This window comes from Erpetoichthys calabaricus, chromosome 1 (genome assembly GCF_900747795.2).
Source record: "Erpetoichthys calabaricus chromosome 1, fErpCal1.3, whole genome shotgun sequence".
NCBI classification, from domain to species: domain Eukaryota; kingdom Metazoa; phylum Chordata; class Cladistia; order Polypteriformes; family Polypteridae; genus Erpetoichthys; species Erpetoichthys calabaricus.
Window position 1 is genome coordinate 130456577 of NC_041394.2, and position 7959 is coordinate 130464535.

Genomic DNA, 7959 nt, shown 5'->3' on the forward strand with positions numbered 1-7959 from the left:
TTAGCGCGAATATATCGCTCCTGCAAGTGAACTTTGATACTTAGTGCGATGAGAGAAGTCGCAAAATCAACCGGAATGTTCAAGCAAATTATAGAAAAAAACCCGATCTAAATCCGTTAAGTAGCACTCTCATGAAAAGCGGACAGACACATAGACAGACAGATGTTGGATTTTATACAGTATATATAGAGATGTTATGGGTAAAGCCCGAAAACTGGATAAATCTAGCATTACCCAGGTAAAGCTTGCATTACCCAAAGAGATTACCTGGGTAAAAGTTAGAAACTCATTTTTCATTTCAGCTTTACCCAGGTCTGCTGGATAATGTGAGCTTTACCCATGTAATGCTAGGTTTATCCAATTTTCGGGCTTTACCATAACATATATAGCATTAACTGATACTTCTTTGGACTTCGGCTCTGCCTTCTCCATTTATAGGGTACTTGCCTTGAACCTCATTGCTAGGCAACACTTTTATCTAACAATCATAAATATGAAGTGTAAGCAAATAAAAGAAAAATGCATCCATCATTCAAGTGCACTAGAAATCTGGCTCTGGCCCATTGTGGAAGTCCTTAGAATTATGTTTCTAATTTTGATTCCAGCATTTTAGTAATTTCCCGATTTTTTTTTTTTTTTATGTTTGCTGTTTTGCTTGTCTGTTTCATTTTTCTTTGTTTATTTTTTCTTTGTTTATAGGTTTGTTGCTTTGTGCTTTTGTGATTTTGCCCTCCTGGTGATTCCTGAGGATAATAAAGTCTATACCATACTTGTTTCTTGCATTATTCACTGTCTCTGTTTATGTCGCTGGTCCGATGTCCGTAATTTCTTATATGATTCAGATGAATCCACTTGCTTTATAAATCCTGCATTGCTGGAATGCCATGAGACTAAGAAGCTGGCAGTTTTGGAGCATTGTGATAAACATTAATCAATGGTGGAACTGAGCAACATATGAATCTTAAAGTGATGTGACTTGCAGTTCTAATGTACTTCTACTTTAGTTGTTTGTTCTCTGAGGCTAAACTTATTTTCCCCATTAGCAAAGCTGTCAAAATTTCATCCTCTTCTTAACAATTTGAAAATCTAAGTAAGAGTAACTGGGATTAATAATTAGTCAAAAAATTAGTCACCAAATCTTAATCTCCTGTTCCATCTATGGATAGGTGGCTTTACCACTGCTCTGTCTAACTTCTACTGCTGGTAAGATAGCTGGCAGCTCCTTATGAACCTGGCCAGGAGATACTGTGTCCATAAAATGAGCAGATGGAAAATTTCCAGCTTGAAAATACTGAACACTACAATGAAACCAAGCTAGAGCTGGTTTCAGGTGACTCTGTTTTATTGTTTGCTTTCTTTTTGTCTCAGATATTGTGAAAAATAAAAAAAGAGATACATATAAAGGCTATGATCAAGTAATCTTAGATTTTGTTGTAGAGAAAGCTGACTTGCTTTTTTTTTAAGACAACTCATAGCCAATGTCATCCAAATGAAAACTATGCAAAAGAATATATTGCAAATCACATGTCAGTGGTAAATTGCCAAACTACTATAGTTGAGATGGGAGAAATTATCAACAAAGGTCAAAGGACAGGACTTTGTGTTCTGTTGTGGAGTTCTCCACAGGATTGCTCTTGGTTCTTTGTGGTAACATCTTGGCTCTCAATGTTACCAGGACAGGAGAATATGCGGTGTACTGCAGGATAGAGTTTGTCTATGATTGACATCAGTAGAGGTTTTCTGGAGACAAAAAAGTTCTTTTAGGTCCTTAGATGATAGATTTCCAACAGCCTTGCTAAGCCTCATAATACTGAAACCACACAGACGAATGCACATATGCACCTTCTAACAGTGACCGCTGTATGCCATATTTTTGGGCCATATTTGTTATGTATACTTCCATTAGTTGGCACTGCCAATAGGTCAAGTGTGAATAACAGTTCCATTGTACTTGCTGCATATGACAAAATAAACATGAAACTCAAATCAGGAAACACTTGCCTGTACAAATTTTGTTTGACTTTCACACATTTCTAAAGAAACATATTCTTTCAGCAATCTGAGATATCAACATGATGCATTAGTGAAAAAATGAGGGGTGTATAAAAACACACACTGAAGATAATGCAATAAATTGGAAAGAGTGAATGGCACAAAGTCAAAAATTTCATGTTTCTAAAGCATTGTATTTCACGATATGGGTGATGAATTTTAAGCATTTTTACAGATAAAATTTTTAAGCACTACTTCTAGCATGATTTACCTCATCAGGCTTAAGCACAAAGTGAAATGCCCCTGCGGCTGCTAAAAGATCCCAGCACCTTTTCCGGGAAAGTCATTGAGACCCCAATGTTATATTGTTTTAATGTGTGTAAGTTTTGAGTCTTCAGTTCCATGGTGGTACAAGTTACATTTCTTCTTGGTAATAATGATCTCAGCTCATGACTGGGTGGGTTTTACATGTTCTCCCATTTTTAACAGTGTCGATTCCCACTGCAACACAAGAGCATGCTGTCAGGTTGATTGGCAACTATCTAAATTGGCTCATTGAAAGTGAGTTTATGATGTCTATTCCAGATGTTTGTCTTTATAATTCCTGATCATTTTAGACCAAGCTCACTGCAATCCAGACCAGAAACAATCCATCCATCCATCCATCCATCCATCCATCCATCCATCCATCCATCCATCCATCCATCCATCCATCCATCCATCCATCCATCCATCCATCTTGCTACTTGTATATATATTTTAGAGTCACAGGAGAACTGCTGTCTACCTCCACAGCAGTGGTTGCCAGTCTGTTACAGGACACATGCACATATATTGGACCATATAAGCCTAACCTATGAGTCTGTTTGATGTGGGAGTAAACCTGTAGTACTCAAACGAAAATCCATGTAGACATAACGTGAACATGCAGACTCCAGACAGACAGGAGTATAGAACTACAGGCCAACAATCCCTAACTACTGCACCACTATGCCACCAATCAGAATGATAAGATGCATCTTTGTCTGTACTTTTATCCTTCATTTCCCACATACGCATCCATTTCTGTATATGCTCCACAGACATATACTGTGCTAAATACTGTATATAGTGATAGAAACGGGACACCAGTAAGCCCCAAACCCCAACACGATGACACAAACACAGTACCTCAATGTACAGCACAAAACACAAGTAATCTTTCCTCCAATTCACATCTCCTCTTTTCTCCACACTGCCCTTCTCCAATCGAGTGTTGCCTTCCTTCCTCACAGCTCCAACTCACCAGGACACGGAAGTGCAGTCCCTTCTATTGAAGACCTGGGAGTACTTCCGGTGCTAGGGCTACTGCTTGTTGAAAGTACTTCCAGGTCTCACGAAAGTCCCATATAGCAGGGAGAATATCTCCTTGCAGCACCCTCTAGCGGCACCCATGTACTCCAGCAGTGCTGTGCTGCTGGACTACAACTCCTGGCATTCCCTGCTGGTTCCCAAATGGATGTCAATCTACTGCCATCTACTGCCTGGGGGGAATAAACATTCCTCAGAGACAGTCCTTCCCTGTCCTTTTCATCTTTACCACCATTTCAGTTATCCATCTATCCCTGCATTAATTTTTTAGAAATTTCATAGTTGTGGTGAATCAGTATTCATACTAAGGGCTCATTATACTTACGCGTCCGCATCATGGCTGCCATGTGTTCCCAATGTTCATTTGACGCGTCCTCTGAGCAGGTCCTCAGAAATTAACGTGACGCATGCGCGAGTTGCAGTACCAGCAAAAAGTTGGGGGGCACAGTGTGCTAAAAGTTGGAATGTGACGTCAGAGTCTCTGGTTACTATCTACATGTGACAGAAAGCTGTTTTGCGGATCCTTCGAGATCGATTTGCGCGCTTCGATGTTTGATGAATGGTTTGAAGTGGTGAAGCAAAATGCTGACATACATATGCATTCGTAGTGCTTTTATATTCAAGCGTTGCATATTCCCGATGGTAATGACATGATACATTTTAAAAGTCTCACATACCGTCTTCTGTGCCGTCTTTTTTTCTAGGGCTTCCTCCGGTACTAACAGCAGTGGCAAACAGCAATAGATTGCCACACTAAGCACATTAAATGTATGATATTCCAACTCTCTGTACATTTTTTTAAATCATCAGTTTTTATTCATTTTATTGTAATCATTCCATACAAATAGATCAATTTATAACAAAAAGAAAAAAAATTGAAGACAAATCAAACCCCACCCCTGAGAAGAAGAGCTTAGCCAAAGGAGAATTGCTTAGGGCTTTTTAATAAGGCAACAATAAACAAAAGAAAGGAAGAAATATATATAGGTAAATAAAAAATGGAGAAGGAAAATAAATGCAGTAATAGTTATTTCTCTTATTCTAAAATAATATTGATTAGATCCTGCCAGGTTTTGAAAAAATTCTGTACAGATCCTCTAACTGAGAATTTGATTTTTTCCAATTTCAAATAATATAAAACATCGGTTTCCCACTGACTTATCAGAAGAGAGTTAGGATTCTTCCAATTTAGCAAAATAAGTCTGCGTGCCAAAAGTGTAGTGAATGCAATCACCGTTTGCTTGTCCTTCTCCACTTCAAGTCCGCCTGGAAGAACACCGAAAACAGCTGTTAATGGGTTAGGAGGGATTGTGACCCCAAGGCTGTCTGAAAGGCACTTAAAAATTTTGGTCCAAAATAATGTTAGTTTGGTGCAGGCCCAAAACATGTGACCCAGTGTGGCAGGAGCTTGGTTGCAGCATTCACAGGTTGGATCCTGCCCTGGAAACATTTTGGACAGTTTTAAGCGAGACAGATGAGCTCGATATATAATTTTTAGTTGAATAATTCTATGCTTTGCGCATATGGAGCTTGAGTGAATTCTCTGCTTTGCTACCTTCCACTCCTTTTCTGATATATTGATTAAGAGATCTTCTTCCCAATGTCCTCTTCGGTCTTTGAAAGGTAGGGATTCTAATAAGATTTTATATAATGCGGAAATGGTGTTTAATTCCTCGAAATTGAGCAGTATTTTTTCCAGCATGGTGGAGGGTATGAGATGAGGAAAATCGGGCAGTTTCTGTTTAACAAAATTTCTAATTTGAAGATAGTGAAAGAAATGTGTAGCTGGGAGGTTGAATTTGGAACGTAATTGTTCAAAAGATGCAAATATGTTGTCTATATATAGATCTCTGAGCATTTTAATCCCAAAACTTTTCCAGGTATTAAAAACTGGATATGTTTGCGAGAGTTGAAAGAGGTGGTTCTCTTGCAGAGGTGCCGCGGATAAAAGATTTTCCATCTTAAAATGCTTTCTAAGTTGGTTCCATATTCTGAGTGAGTAAAGCACAATTGGGTTATTAGTATATTTGCGATAACTTGCATTTATCGGAGCGCAGAGCAGAGAGTATAAAGAAGTACTACAGGATTTTACTTCTATTGCGAGCCAAGCCTGTGCATGTTCATTTTTTTGTGTCCAGGTTTTTATGGCTTGAATGTTTGCTGCCCAGTAATAAAACTGAAAATTAGGTAAAGCCATGCCACCTTCTGCCTGGGGTCTTTGTAGGGTCGCTCTTCAGATACGTGGGTATTTTGAGTTCCAAATGAATGAGGTTATTGTTGAATCTAATTGCTTAAAAAAATGATTTATTGATATATATTGGAATGTTTTGAAATAAAAAAAGAAGTTTAGGAAGGATATTCATCTTAACAACATTAATTCTTCCGGCTAGACTGAGATGAAGGGTTGACCATGTAAGCAAGTCTTGCTTAATTTTTTCCATACAGACGGCAAAATTTTGTTGATAAAGAGCTTTATATTTACTTGTGATATTTACCCCTAGGTATTTAAACTGATCTGCTATGGTAAAAGGTAGGGTGTCCAATCTGATATCTATACTAATTAATAAAAGGCAAAGCCCTCACTGACTGACTGACTGACTGACTGACTGACTGACTGACTCATCACTAATTCTGCAACTTCCCGTGTAGGTGGAAGGCTGAAATTTGGCAGGCTGATTCCTTACAGCTTACTTACAAAAGTTAGGCAGGTTTCATTTCGAAATTCAACGCGTAATGGTCATAACTGGAACCTCTTTTTTCACAATATACTGTAATGGACGGCAGCTCGATGGCCGTGGGAGGAGGAGTTGAGTGTCACGTCATCACGCCTCCCACGTAATCACGTGAAAAGACTGTGAACGCAGTAGGGACAAATGAAGGAGGAGCCGCGAACAGTGAAGAACAAAAAATTCATTAAACAATTGAGAAGGGAGCGAAACAATAAGAAGCCATCGAGTGAAGCATACAAGCATGTTCGTAAGGGAAACAAAGCACGGTGTAAAACATAAGTTTAAATTAAGTTTATAGAAACGCTCCCGCTGCGGATTGCAATAACATATTCGCGAGATAAAACCAAGGAGCTGGTGGTGGATTTTAGGAGGCCCAGACCCCTCATAGACCCAGTGATCATCAAAGGTGACTGTGTGCAGATGGTGCAGACCTATAAATATCTGGGAGTGCAGCTGGATGATAAATTAGACTGGACTGCCAATACTGATGCGCTGTGCAAGAAAGGACAAAGCCGGTTATACTTCCTTAGAAGGCTGGCTTCCTTCAACATCTGCAATAAGATGCTGCAGATGTTCTATCAAACAGTTGTGGCGAGCGCCCTCTTCTACGCAGTGGTGTGCTGGGGAGGCAGCATTAAGAGGAAAGATGCCTCACGCCTGGACAAACTGGTGAGGAAGGCAGGCTCTATTGTTGGCATGGAGCTGGACAGTTTAACATCTGTGGCAGAGCGAAGGGCGCTCAGCAGGCTCCTATCAATTATGGAGAATCCACTGCATCCACTAAATAATGTCATCTCCAGACAGAAGAGCAGCTTCAGTGACAGACTGCTGTCACTGTCCTGCTCCACAGACAGATTGAGGAGATCGTTCCTCCCCCAAACTATGCGACTCTTTAATTCCACCAGGGGGGGTAAACGTTAATATTTAACATTATACATAGTTATTGTCTGTTTTTTTCACCTGTATTATTATCATTCTTTAATTTAATATTATTTATTGTATCAGTATGCTGCTGCTGAAGAATGTGAATTTCCCATTGGGATTAATAAAGTATCTATCTATCTATCTATCTATCTATCTATCTATCTATCTATCTATCTATCTATCTATCTATCTATCTATCTATCTATCTATCTATCTATCTATCTATCTATCTATCTATCTATCTATCTATCTATCTATCTATCTATCTATCTATCTATCTATCTATCTATCTAATGAGAAGACACGAGGTATAAACGAACCACACGCCGTAGCGCAACGTTAGGGGCAACAGTTTCAACCATTCTATGATTTGCTTCTCGCAACTGAAAGACGGCACATGGCGGATGTTAGCCGACTTTCTGACCGCAACGTTAGGAGCTTCAACTCTGGCGCTGACGATAGAGATTCAATTCCCGAGAGGGGATGCAGTGAGTGTGTATGCCTGATGAGCCCAGAATTAGGGAGAAACACGTGTCACATACTCTTTGCATTATTTGAAAGTAAACTATTAAAACCATTCTATGATCAGCTTCTGGGAACAGAAAGAGGGCACGTGGCGGATGTAAGGCGACTTCCTGACCAACCACAAGCGTAACCTGGCAGGTAACCATCCATACAGTCAGATTGTGATTCAGAAAACGAATGCCATGAATGTAATTACCACGATCTACATACTGTGAAATAAACGAAACACACGCCGTAGCGTGACAGCTGTGAAAAGCAAGGTTCACAAAAAAACAGATCCTTAACAAATTGTTATTGGTATATTTTCGATCCGTTTAAAAAGGTTTTATTTTCTTCTTAAAAAATTAAAAGCAGTACTTCGCCGCAACGAAGCGCGAGAATTTGGCTATATATATCTGCTTCTCACAATTAAAAGAGGGTACGTGGCGGATTTTAGACG